This window comes from Carassius gibelio, chromosome A14 (assembly GCF_023724105.1).
Source record: "Carassius gibelio isolate Cgi1373 ecotype wild population from Czech Republic chromosome A14, carGib1.2-hapl.c, whole genome shotgun sequence".
Taxonomy (NCBI): Eukaryota; Metazoa; Chordata; class Actinopteri; order Cypriniformes; family Cyprinidae; genus Carassius; species Carassius gibelio.
This window is the reverse complement of record NC_068384.1, coordinates 11,160,807-11,173,549: the sequence shown is the minus strand read 5'-3', so window position 1 is coordinate 11,173,549 and position 12,743 is coordinate 11,160,807. Positions and strand designations below refer to the sequence as shown.

General features: G+C 38.7%; 1 long non-coding RNA gene across 5 annotated transcripts; it reads left to right on the top strand.

Annotated features, from left to right (window-relative positions):
* The first annotated feature begins 6,171 nt into the window (after window positions 1-6,171).
* On the top strand, window positions 6,172-11,219 carry LOC128027038 (uncharacterized). Of its 5 annotated transcripts, none has more exons than XR_008186604.1 (5): window positions 6,172-6,752; window positions 8,288-8,655; window positions 8,817-9,071; window positions 9,287-9,718; window positions 10,530-11,219. It is a non-coding gene; the product is annotated as an uncharacterized LOC128027038 (long non-coding RNA). The 5 variants fall into 5 exon arrangements; XR_008186602.1 differs by having other exon boundaries at window positions 10,527-11,219; XR_008186605.1 differs by having other exon boundaries at window positions 6,173-6,752; window positions 8,875-9,071; window positions 10,527-11,219.
* Window positions 11,220-12,743: the final 1,524 nt, after the last annotated feature.

The window sequence follows — 12,743 nt, the reverse complement described above, 5'->3', positions numbered from 1 at the left end:
TCATCTTCTCTTGTTCCTATCAAGAACATGTTCAACATGTCCGTACTGTCCTGTCCCGACTGCTGAAGAATGGACTCTTTGTCAAGTTAGAGAAGAGCGAATTTCATGTCCCCACTGTATCTTTCCTTGGTTTTATAGTCTCTAGTGGCAAGTTCCAGATGGATCCCGGCAAGATCCAGGCAGTTCTTAATTGGCCCCAACCGTGCTCCTCCAAGGAGGTCCAACGCTTTTTGGGATTTGCCAATTTTTACCGGAGATTTATTAGGAACTTTAGTGCTATTGCCGAACCCCTGACCGCTCTTACCAAGAAGACATCAAGCCCTTTTAACTGGACTGAGAGGGCAGATCAGGCATTCAACCGACTCAAGCAGCTCTTCACGTCTGCACCCATTCTGACTCTCCCAGATCCCGAGTTGCCATTTGTTCTCGAGGTGGATGCTTCGGACGTTGGGGTAGGAGCTGTTCTGTCACAGAGGGCTAGAAATGACCACAAGCTTCACCCTTGTGCTTACTTCTCACGACGACTCTCCCCAGCTGAGAAGAATTATGACATTGGTAACCGGGAACTTTTGGCAGTAAAGCTGGCACTTGAGGAGTGGAGACAGTGGCTGGAGGGGGCCAAGCACCCATTCCTTATCTGGACAGACCACAGAAACCTCACCTACATCCGTGAGGCCAAGAGGTTAACTTCACGTCAGGCTCGTTGGGCCCTCTTCTTTAATCGTTTTGATTTTACCCTCTCATATCGCCCAGGTTCTAAGAACTCAAAGCCTGATGCCCTCTCAAGACAATTCGATCCACCAGAAGTGGAGGGCGAACCCGAGCCTATCCTACCCAGCTCCAGAGTGGTTGCATCTATTCAGTGGGGAGTTGAGACCGCAGTTAAGAGGGCCCAACAGCAACATCCTGACCCAGGTAATGGCCCACCCGGGCGCCTTTTTGTACCTGATACTGTGCGTTCTGATGTGTTACAGTGGGGCCATGCTTCTCTTTCTTCGGGCCATCCTGGGAGCACAAGGACATTGAAACTCATCCAGAGAAGGTTTTGGTGGCCCAACATGCAACGAGACGTTCAGGCTTTTGTTGCTGCATGTGCTGTGTGTGCCCAGAACAAGGAACCCAGAAGCCACCCTCATGGCCTGTTGCACCCACTACCCATCCCTAGACGCCCCTGGTCCCACATATCTTTGGACTTTGTAACTGGTCTACCCAAGTCTCAAGGTAACTCTGTAATTCTGGTGGTGGTAGACCGATTTTCTAAAGCCTGTCACCTAATACCATTACCCAAGATTCCCACAGCAGGCCAGACTGCGGAATTGTTGATGCAACATGTTTTCAGAATCCATGGCTTTCCCCAAGATATGGTGTCTGACCGGGGATCACAATTCACCTCCCGATTCTGGAGGTCTTTCGGTAACCTCATTGGGGCATCCATTAGCCTGTCCTCTGGATTTCACCCCCAATCAAATGGACAGACTGAGAGGGTCAACCAGGAGATCGAGAAGACTCTTCGATGCCTGGTGTCTAACAATCAGACCGCCTGGAGCTCTCAGTTGATCTGGGCTGAGTTTGCACACAACACTTTACATCACTCTTCCTTGGGCATGTCCCCTTTTGAATGTCAGTTTGGTTTCCCCCCCCCTCTGTTCCCTGAACCAGATACCGAGGTCCGTGTACCAGCTGCGGCTCATCTCGTCCAGAGGTGTCGAAGGGCGTGGAGGAGAGCACGAGCAGCCCTATTAAGAGCCACTCGACAACAGCAGAGGCATGCGAACCAGCACCGTAGAATTGGACCATCCTTCAGGCCAGGACAGAGAGTGTGGCTATCCACTAGAGATTTACCTCTGCATGTTGAGTCTCGGAAATTAGCGCCTCGCTTCATCGGGCCTTTCAAGATCCTCAAGAGGATCAACCCAGTGTCCTACCGACTCCTCCTACCCAAGTCCATGCGCATTCACCCTACCTTTCACATCTCCCGTTTAAAACCTGTAATCTATTCTCCTTTGTCCCCATCTAGGAAACCCCCTCCACTTCCTCGCATCATTGGGGGTCAGCCGGCCTATACCGTGAGTCGACTGTTGGACTCTCGCCAGGTCCGTGGGAAGACCCAGTATCTTGTGGACTGGGAGGGGTATGGCCCAGAGGAGCGGTCCTGGGTGCCAGCCCGAGATATCCTCGATCCAGATCTCATCAGGGAGTTCCGCCGTCATGGTCAACATCGCTAAGGGAACGTCAGGAGCCGTTCGTGGAGGAGGGGCTCCTGTAAGGCTCCAGCCTCTAGTTGCTGCCCATGTAATGACTCTCCCAACCATTAGTTGGCGCTGCCACTCATGAGGTGTAATGACTCTCCCATCCGCTAGGTGGCCCAGCCATTGTAGAACTCTCTGGGTCATCACTAATTAGGAACTGATTTCTACCACCTGCTGGTCATTATCTTGTTGGTGTTCTGCCTATTTAAGTGTGCCTCTTCCTTAGACTTGTGTTCAATCTTGAGCTAACCTATCGTGTGTAATCCTTGTCTAGAAAGTCGAGTTTGTTAGACTTCTGGTTTTGTTACTGTTCTTCTTTTGTTTTGTATTTTCACTGAGGAAGCACGGCTTCTCTTATGTTGTTCTTTGGGAACTTGGAGCCTACAGTAAAACCCTTTTGTTTGATCGACAAAGCCTGCTTGTTATCCTTCTGCTCTTGGGTCCAACGGATATCTATCACTCACCATAGCCCAGTGGTAAACAGGGAGCTCAGTTGACTAGAAGACCTGGGTTCGATTCCAGCTTCAGACACCCGTTACAATGTAATCGTATGTTAGTGCGGGGGTGGGGGTGGAAGGTCCTGGGGATGTGGGATCTGGGGGTGGGGGGGGGCGGTGTTTTATAGTTCAGTGTCAGAAATTTTGTGTGAGGGCACTATTTACTCACACAGATTTTATAACGGGTTAAAGTTGATTATATGCTTCATATGTCACTACACTATTCACTATAGACAATTAACCTTTTTGCCTGCAAAATTTTGCAGAAGATTAATGAGAGATTTTTATTTTTAGCATTTATTGGGGGAAAAGTCTGTACCATCATTGTTAATGTTTATTTGAAATACAGTATAACAAATGTCTTTATAATAAAGGCCAGCACATTTCCACACACAGGAACACAGTTTTATGATGCTAGACTGAAAATCTTAGTTTTTATTTTTCCTTATGTTGACCTTTCCAGTGTAGGAAAACACTTGATGTGATCCAAAGACACTCTTAAAAAATTCTCAAAGAAACATCAAGTGTCAAGTTGGCTAAGTTGACCACATATTGCCATCTAGCCACATAGCCCATTGGCCACACAGCCCAAGTTCCACTTATGAAAGGCATCCAGTTTTGAAGTGCAGATGTGAGCCTGTAAGGATCATATCCTGCCATGCTTGGTTTTCTGTTTGTGCGCATTCTACATTCCTCCAGGGAAACTGCCCTGTGAACATCAGGAAAATGAAATACTGATGTTCTAGTCACATGCATAAAATCATATATTTTTACGTGTTTACTTGTCAAAGTTTTGCTAGTCCCAAATTCATCTGTCTCTCTGCCTTGAGTGTATTCTTATCTCGGGAGACTTGGGTGACTCTCTTGGCACATCTTTTCCACGGCTTCATGTTTCACAGTGACGTTTTGACAGCCGATTTCAAAGCCTGTAAATCCCCCAGAATGCCGTTTGCCTGGTGCTTTGAGTGGGCATGAAGCATCTGCATGCCGACAAACAGCCAAACAGACACTACAGCCTATAGGGATGGAGAGAAGGAAGGAAAGATGAGACTATAGAGGCTCTGTTGGCACTTAAGGGGATGAAGGGGTGATGGGGCAACGCATCACTCCCCCAACACTTCCTGACAGCTCACTTGCCGTAGGGACATGGAGCAAGGTTGGAGGGTGCCCCACTTTTACACCCCCACAGAGCCCTAACCCTGAGTATATGGGTGTAAACACGCGCACACACACACACAGGGGAACACTCCTACTCATCTCTAGATCAGAAAAACAGAGAGAGAAAAAGCTGGAAAGATTAAAAAATTGTGTCTCTTCGACTGTGTCAGAAAATCTGTGTGAAGGTTTGCCACTCTGATCCCAGAACAGTTACTGTTAAAACATTAGTTCACTTGAAAATGAAAATCTGTCATTATATACTCATCCTTATGTTGCTCATACAAACCCCTATGTTTTCTTCTTTGTTATGGTCACATTATCAAAATTTTCAGGCTAAAAAAGGTCCATTCATTGTCTATTGAGAATAGCGTCACACAGAAGACACTTGCTCTGTTGGTAAACGTGTGGAAATTGCCAGATAAACTTCAACTCATTGCGAAATCTGCATGGGGAAATACATAATATGAAATTCCCTATCACTTTGATTACTATTGAAGTGGTTGGATTCCAGCTGAGAAGATTCAGTTAAACAATGGTACATTTAACCTTCACAAAGATGCATCTGAATGATTAATTCATGAATCTGATTGATTGGGTTCTCAAATTCAAACAGCAGACACAATGATCTGCTTGCAGAAGTTAACAGCCATTGAAAGGAAGTCACACAAAGCTTTGAGCTATGATGACAAACTATTTTTATCATCCATTTGATTCATTGTATATTGTACATGAAAAAGAGTTACCAGTACATTAATCAACATCTCTCTAAAGAACGAAGTCAGTCAAATAGGTTCATAATCATGTGAGGGTGAGTAAATGTTAAACTAAATTCCATTTTTGAATTGAATTGTCTTTTTGCTATAGCCTAGTGAAATGAAATAGAAAGAAAAGAAAAAAACCACAACGGACCAGATTAGCACAAAATGTCCAAAACTTCCGTTTCATTTATTTCTAAGTGATTGTGTAGCTCAGGCATGACTAGACACTGTTGATGTGTGTCCACACACAAAAGAGAGACAGTATAGTAGAATGACTGTATTAATAATGTGACCTGAGGGGTCTTCATTTTTCCAAAGAGTGCTGGTCAGTTTTAAGGTCAGTGGTTCCTCAAAGGGATTCACAGTATTATTATTATTATTGTTTTGTTTTTGTTTTTATTTTATTTTTTGGGGGGGAGGGGTTGTTTTTATCTAAAGCCAGGTACCTGGATGGAGGGTTTTCTATGTGTGAGGGTGTGTGTGTATGTGTGTGTGTGGAAAAGACAGTGACCTAAGGGATGCGCCCATCCATCAGTCAGTGCCGTGTGAGTCACAGCCTTTTTAATGATGAGGGAAGAGGGCTTTAAGAGCTGTGGAAATGTCGTGTTTTAATGGCCGAACTCCTTTTGGTTGATTTGGCCCTAGGTTCTCTGGGCATGAGTGTAATGATGTGAAATCCATTTAAGAGCTGAGAAAGAAGTGGCGCTCAAGAGGAAGTTCTGAGTGGCATGCCACACATAAGCTCACACAACAAGACTTCAACACTCCTAAAGCCAGTTTTCAGCCAAATAAAGGCTTAGCATTAGTCCACAGCTACACACATTGATATGTATAGGCTTTTAGATTTTTTCCAGATACAATTTAGTAACAGCTGTTAGAATGGTAATCCATGTTAATTAGTTCATTCAGAATTATTGCCACTGGACTGTATGGTCTCTGTGGGTTATGTCTGGATGCATGCAGAATTGAAACCATTTAGTCATGCTTGGTAAGTAGTGTGGTAGTATAAACTAGATAAAAAAGTTCGTCAAGACAAACTTTAAGTTGGCTTGAGAAAGCCTGACCAGAAAGTCTGAAAAAGTTTGAAAAGTTTAAGAAGTTTGAGACGTTTAAAAAGTTTTAAGTTTGACGGTTTTCAGTCTGAGATAGATAGATAGAGTTTGAAGATAGATAGATAGATAGATAGATAGAGTTTGAATATAGACAGATAGATAGATAAAGTTTGAAGATAGATAGATAGATAGATAGATAGATAGATAGATAGATAGATAGATAGATAGATAGATAGATAGATAGATAGATAGATGAGTAACTATGGGTTAGAAATTGTATAGAATTCTAGTATATTTAGATTTTATAAGTTTAAATAAGTCTAAGAGTTCAGAGTTGATTAATTTATTGGTTTAAGAGTTTATAATGAGTTCATGAGTTTATATGTTGTTGGGGCAAAATGAAATCAACTCTCATCAGCATAAGAGACGGTGTCTACACAGCAATTCTAAGAAAACATGCATATATGGGCATACAGAAGCAATGTTAATGAATTTTTCCACCACAACATCTATGTGTTTATGATTTTTAAAAGAAGTTTACAATAGTTTAAAGTTTAAATTAGTTAGAAGTTTAAAGTTTGATGGATGGATAGATAGATGGAGCATATTTTAAAATCTTCATAACTTTTATAGCAACAAGAAAATTATATTTAATTATATTTATAACAGCTAATGTGATGATCAACGTGCGTTGTCACAGTAACCAGGTGAAGGAAATGAGGGAAATAAATTGCTAAATTTCCCTGCATCTTAAACTTTAAAAATGTTTTTAAAAATCCCCCTATTAAATCAACTTTGTTTTTAATGACAAAATGCATTTCTGATAAATCTGACAGTTGTAATGTACCAGAAAAGCGTCGAGCACCAATCACACAAGTCTTTGTTGAGCTCATAATGCAATAACCAATCAGATTACCGATGAAGAAACGAACTACGGGTTATTTTTGCTGCGTTCACATGTGCTATTCACCTCAGTCAGTCAGTCATGACCTCTGACTGGATTCTGCCAATTCGCTCGAGGAAAAGTATAGATACGATGTAAGTAAGATAATAATTTATAATCCTTTTGTTTTTTTTATGCAATGTCTTGTTTTTCTAATGCATAAAAAGCAGTTAACTGATTCCTAAGTGGTTCTTGTAATACAGGTATTACATTTTCCCTCTCACATAAAAAAATGTTTAATATTCTTTTAATTGACGATATTCATTATAACAATATGAAGAGCAATAATCGGCAGAAATGATGTTTTTTTCAGTTATTAGTCAAATAAATTGCTATCATAAGCGCTTCAACCTTTCTGGGAATGCTGTGTTAAATACATGCAACATCTTTTGTGTCAAATTCTTCCAAATGAATCAGTCATTTCCAATACTCACTTGGAGTTAATAATAATTTATTAGCCTATCTATTAAGAATTAATTAACAATGCTTTGTTTTTAAACATAACGTTAAAACTATAAATATAAATCATTAAAACTGTGCGTTAAATGTGAAATTAAAACTGCCACTAGGTGTCAGCAATTCATTTTTATTAAGCGAGTCACTGAGATTAAACAGATTCATTCAAACAGCTTATTTATTCATGAACGAAGCAGCGAGTCGAGTCATTGATTCATTCGTCAACCGATTCGTCTAAAAGTCTGAATGATTCATCCAATAAGACACCACGTGGAGTCCAAGTTAAACCATGCTGTCACTTGTTTGGAATTATTTTTGTTTACGAAATATAAGCAAAAACGGATAACCATGTGTCTAAAATGTAAGTAATTACTAATAAAACATCATTTATAGAACTGTTGTATAAAATCGCTACTCTTTGAGATGATAATAGATAAATTCATCTGTTAAATTATATAAATATTTTTATAGAGGCATTTTTGCCTCTAATGTTGAATTCTAGGGGCTTTCATTCTCGACCAAATCAAGTAGTGAAAGCGTACACTATGAAAGTAAATACACGGGGCAACTTTTTGAGCAATGTTGCTAATAAATGGGCATCAAATTTGGATAATTTAGATCGGTCGTAGGCCTGTTTACGCCTGTTTACACATTGACAGAAACACTATCCAGAAAGATTTTATTCATTAATTTATTTAAACACTATTATTATTATTATTATTATTATTATTATTATTATTATTATTATTATTACTGTTTTTTTTGTGCTTAGTTGATAAAACAACAGAGCTGTAAACATCTGGGGGTTTGACCTGCCACAAGATGGCACTGTTTGCAACATTCCTGATGCTTCGAATCTTTTCCTGAAACAATCAGAGAACAGATCATGCATTTTACGTTTCTTTGTAAAATGAAATCAAATTGAAAAAAAAAAAAAAAAAAAAACATTCTAATACCCCATAAAAACAAACAAACTGTAATGTAATAGGGTGAATGCAAAGAAGCATACAACATGATATTCAAACAAACAGTCTTTAATAATATGTAAAATACTGAGAACATTTAGAAATAGAAAACAATCAGAACGAAAACAAAACCAAAAGTTAAAAACAAAAATAAAAGTTGATGATCATGACAAAAACTGATTTTAAGCCTCAGTGTTTTCGACTTCTAGGGATTCTGCGGCCTCGATAAGTTCCAGGGATTCTGCATCCTCAGCTGTTTCCAGGGATTCTGCGGCCTCAGTTGTTTCCAGGGATTCTGCGGCCTCAGTTGTATCCACGGCCTCAAGTTTCAGCACACGATTGTGAATGTGCTGGACTTTCAGTGTAATTGGCAGCTGCTGTACCAAGTCATTTATACTGCCATGGTAAAAATGGCTTGGTACAGCATAGTCTTCAAGTTTACTGTCCAACAGGATGAGCATATTGTTATCATCCTCAGACACTCCGATAATTGTCAGCACCGCTTCGAGGATCTGGCGCTCAACGATCTGGTGAAAAAAAGAAAAGAAAAAAAAAAACATCCACACTTAGGGTTAAGGTTAGTGTTACAGTTAGATTTTTTATAAACAGTAAAAATGCATTGATTATGTTTCACAAGATTTCAATGCTTGCAGTTGTATTATTTGTTCTTATTTTTTATTAATGACTGTTTACTTGTCTTTGATAACCTTTGAAATTTATATTTGTTTACCTTGACAGTCGTATAGTTTGAGGAGTCAAATTTGCCTCCTCCATTGGGCTGAATTTTTGCCCTTAGGTGGCTGATCTCCACCTTATCCCCGACGTACAGGTCCATCAACGCCTCTTCTCTCCACAAAGTTACCTCCAGGAGTTTTGTTCCAGACCTCAAAGAAAGGTCCAGGAGGGGATACTGGGCCCGAGTCATCCTGGCCACTTGCAACTGGAAAACAACAGCCCAGTGTCACAGATGAGTGTATCTCAGCCCTGGTTCAGGTATCCCCAACACTGAATATTTTCTATTTATTCCCAATCAAGGTTAATTCATCTAAATGTGTATCTCAAATAAGAGTGTTAGGGTACTCTAGAACTGTAATTGAGAAACACAATTATAATAGCTTACATTTGCCTAGGTTAAGTAAACCAGGATAATGTACTAGATATTCAAATGTGCTTTTAAATTCACTAACTTTCTCAATATTGCCCCGCAGACTCAGGTACCCAGGTCTTGTGAAGATCTCCTGTTCTTCCCCGGTTACAAATGGGGAAGGAGGATAGAGGACCTCTTTAGCAGCTCTCTCTGCATCCTCGGTTATGGCCAATGGAGAGGTTTTAAATTTCCTGCTGGTCCGGTTTAAAAAAATACACTGCCGGCCATATTGTTTTGAGAGGGTATAATTTTTTATGATATATGACCCACCCTCTTCAAACTCTGGGTCACTTCCATTTTTTATTGAGGTGTACCATGTTTGTCCATCAGTGAGGGCTGACAGTGTGGTCACCTTGTATGCGCCAACATCAATTATATTGTCTTTTGTGACAAAATTTAAAGCCTTTTGGCTCCTGCGGCTACCCACACACTTCACTTTCAGCGGTGCTTGCTGACTGTAGGGGGTTGCCATCCTAAGAATAATACAAAAAAGGTATGGTTATAACTTTCACAATGTTTCTATTGACTTTATAAAACATGAAAATATAATTCATGACCTGTATATATAGCCTACTTATAACATGTTATTACTAATTTACTATTTATATATTTTTCTTTCCATATTTCTATTACTGTACTTTATTGCATAATATCTTTTTTTTTCGTTTTCTTTATAGTGTTTCATTAATTTGTGAAATTATCTTTTTTTTTTACTTCATATTTCACAGGAATGTATTTCAAAAATACAATCTAATGAAGTAAAATTTCTAATGAAGTAAAGTTTTACCTCAGAAAATGAACTCAACCTTAGCCATAACCCTATAGACGGCCCCTTTTTCAATACCTAACATTTTTTTTTTTTTATATAAATATTTACATCGCAAGAAATGTTAATCAACTTCCATTTAATAAGCTAATCACGCAAATACATTGCTTGTGAAATAAAAATTTACCTCAGAGAATTACATTTCCTGCCAGGAAGGGGAAAACGAGCAGCCTCTGACAGGATTTATTTTTTAAACTTCATACTCTGACAGGACTTCTCTCTTTTTTAACTTAATATTTTACAGGAATCTATTTATTTATTCATTTAGTTGATTTATATATTGAAAGTCATTGATAAAATTTCTAATGAAGTAAAATTTTTCCTCAGAAAATGAAATTTCCTGTCAGATAATGGAAAGAGCTTTTTTTCTGACTTTTTTATTATTTGTATTTATTCATTTATTTGTAAAATAACATTTCTAAATACACAGTGTTTAAAATACATGTTATATCTTCTGTCTCACCTTATAATTCAGCAGGGGAACAATAGCGCCTTCTCTGGTAAGCGGTGGAGAACTGCTGCGGACTGAAGAAGACTGGCTGTGCACGTCTTTTAAGCGGGAATCCTGCTGCTCGCACCCTTTGTGTGTGTCTCCGGGTGCGCGCGCGTGTTCGTGTTAATTTCTTTAAATGATAAGGAATTTTATTTATATTATTTGTTATTATATTCTTTGTGATTTTATGATATTATAAGCAACTCCTGCGTTGTCTGTGTGTGCGCGTTTTGATAAATATTTTTTACTTGTAATTATTTTTATTTATTGTAATAAATATTTTAACTTTGAATTAATTGTATGTATTGTACTTCATATTTTAAACTTTAATTTTATTTCAAATTAAAAAGGCTTTGCACAGTTTTTAACAGACTCTGGCGGATCTCCTGCTCTTTGTGTGTGAGCTCGCTTTGATGAATATTTTTAACTTGTAATTAATTTAAAATAAATCCCTATTAAATCTGTTTTGCCTGCAAATGTTATTAAATTAACAATAAATTACCCTATTTCATATTTCCCCCCTTTTTTGCTGATTTCTATCTTGTCTAGTTGATGCCTAATGTATTAATGAAACATTTCCGTTTTTTATTAACTGACTGGGTGCGCGCATCTCCTGCGCGTGTGTGCGCGGGCGCGTTTTGATTACATTTTTTACTTATTTTTATTTATTGTATTTTTTACTTTTAATGACTTTTAAATGTATTTTGACTAATTAAACTTGATTATAAGTGTATCAGGGTTTAGTATTTAAATGGAAAACGAATATAGCAGCCAGCTGGCCAATGAGACACTGGAACTGCATAACTAATGAGCTGTCAATCATTCTGGATTCATCCGGTCCAGTGGTCCTTCCTTCAGGTGAGTACTGAAATATTTCTGAGGTAATATTTCATTTAAAGATTATCAAAATAGGTGTGGGTCAATGAATTTGAAGTGGTTAGCTTTATGTATTTGTACTAAACGTTTTGAAATGAGCCCCAGATGTATAACTCAAGGTAACAGTTAACGTTACACTTAGGGAAAAAATAAGTTTCCTCCCGTACGGTCGTGACTAAACAACGTCCCTCGACTTCAAAAGTGGGCTTAATTGGACAAGCATTGATGGATTGTTATATGTTTACTTCACATTTATTTTGAGAGTGGTATTATGTTTACCAAAAAGCAAGGTGATGTGAGCATTTTGAAGCGCTAAACATGATCAATGTCTGTTTCATTCATACTCGACGCCGGAGGGCGCCCTCGCGCAGCAAGTCCACAGGTGAAGTTGGGAATATTCGCGCCGAATCTAGAACTCAAACAACCATATGCCTACAACAAGTAAAACATGACGTAGCTGGCAGCCGCCGGTGTGGGTAGACTAATAGAAAATAATGTGTAGATCTCTAAAGACACGTCCAGTGACCGCCTCATACGGATGTCATGAATCTCTCATATCGCGGTAAAATAGAGATATTGACTTATGAACTATGGAAACAATAAACAGCCGTTGACAACAATGGTTTGTCTGTGTTCTTCAATTAATCTCAGGTATTTCCATAAGAATGATGTATATTTCTAATGCAATGCTAATGGATAGTATGAATATAAGAAATGATCATGTGTTAATGCTCAAGTTTTTACTGCAATAGCAACTAAAGCTACTTACAAGACAAACTTAATGCCACTTACACAACTCATGCTCATGTCCATCTGCACCTGTATTTGACCTATTTCTTTCTTTTCCTTTTGTGCAAAGAAGCTGTTGCTCCTGCTGTGTAAGTATTTGATTGACAGCCTAACAGATTCTCCATATTTGCATTTAATTATCACTGCAAAAACCTACCTTCACATAGTTTCAAATATTATAACAACAGAATGATTTACAGAGACGAAGAACATGGACATAGATTGTGATGTGTTTGATTGCATTTGCCTTAATTTGTTGCTGTTTTGTAACTTTGTGGTAAATCAATAATTTATCTATGTATCCAGATCAACAATTTGTTTAATAAGTTATTTTAATACATGTCAGTACACTCAAATCTATGTAATAGATTCGCATATTACTGAATCATATAAGTGATCTCTTCTTTTTCTCCCTTTGGCTGCATCTTTGGTTGCCAGATCATTGCGTCCTCTGTGGTAAGTTATCCTTTAACTGTCTGTCTGGCATTAACTTTTCCTATGCTGGGTACACACCAAAAAATAATCTTATCAGAT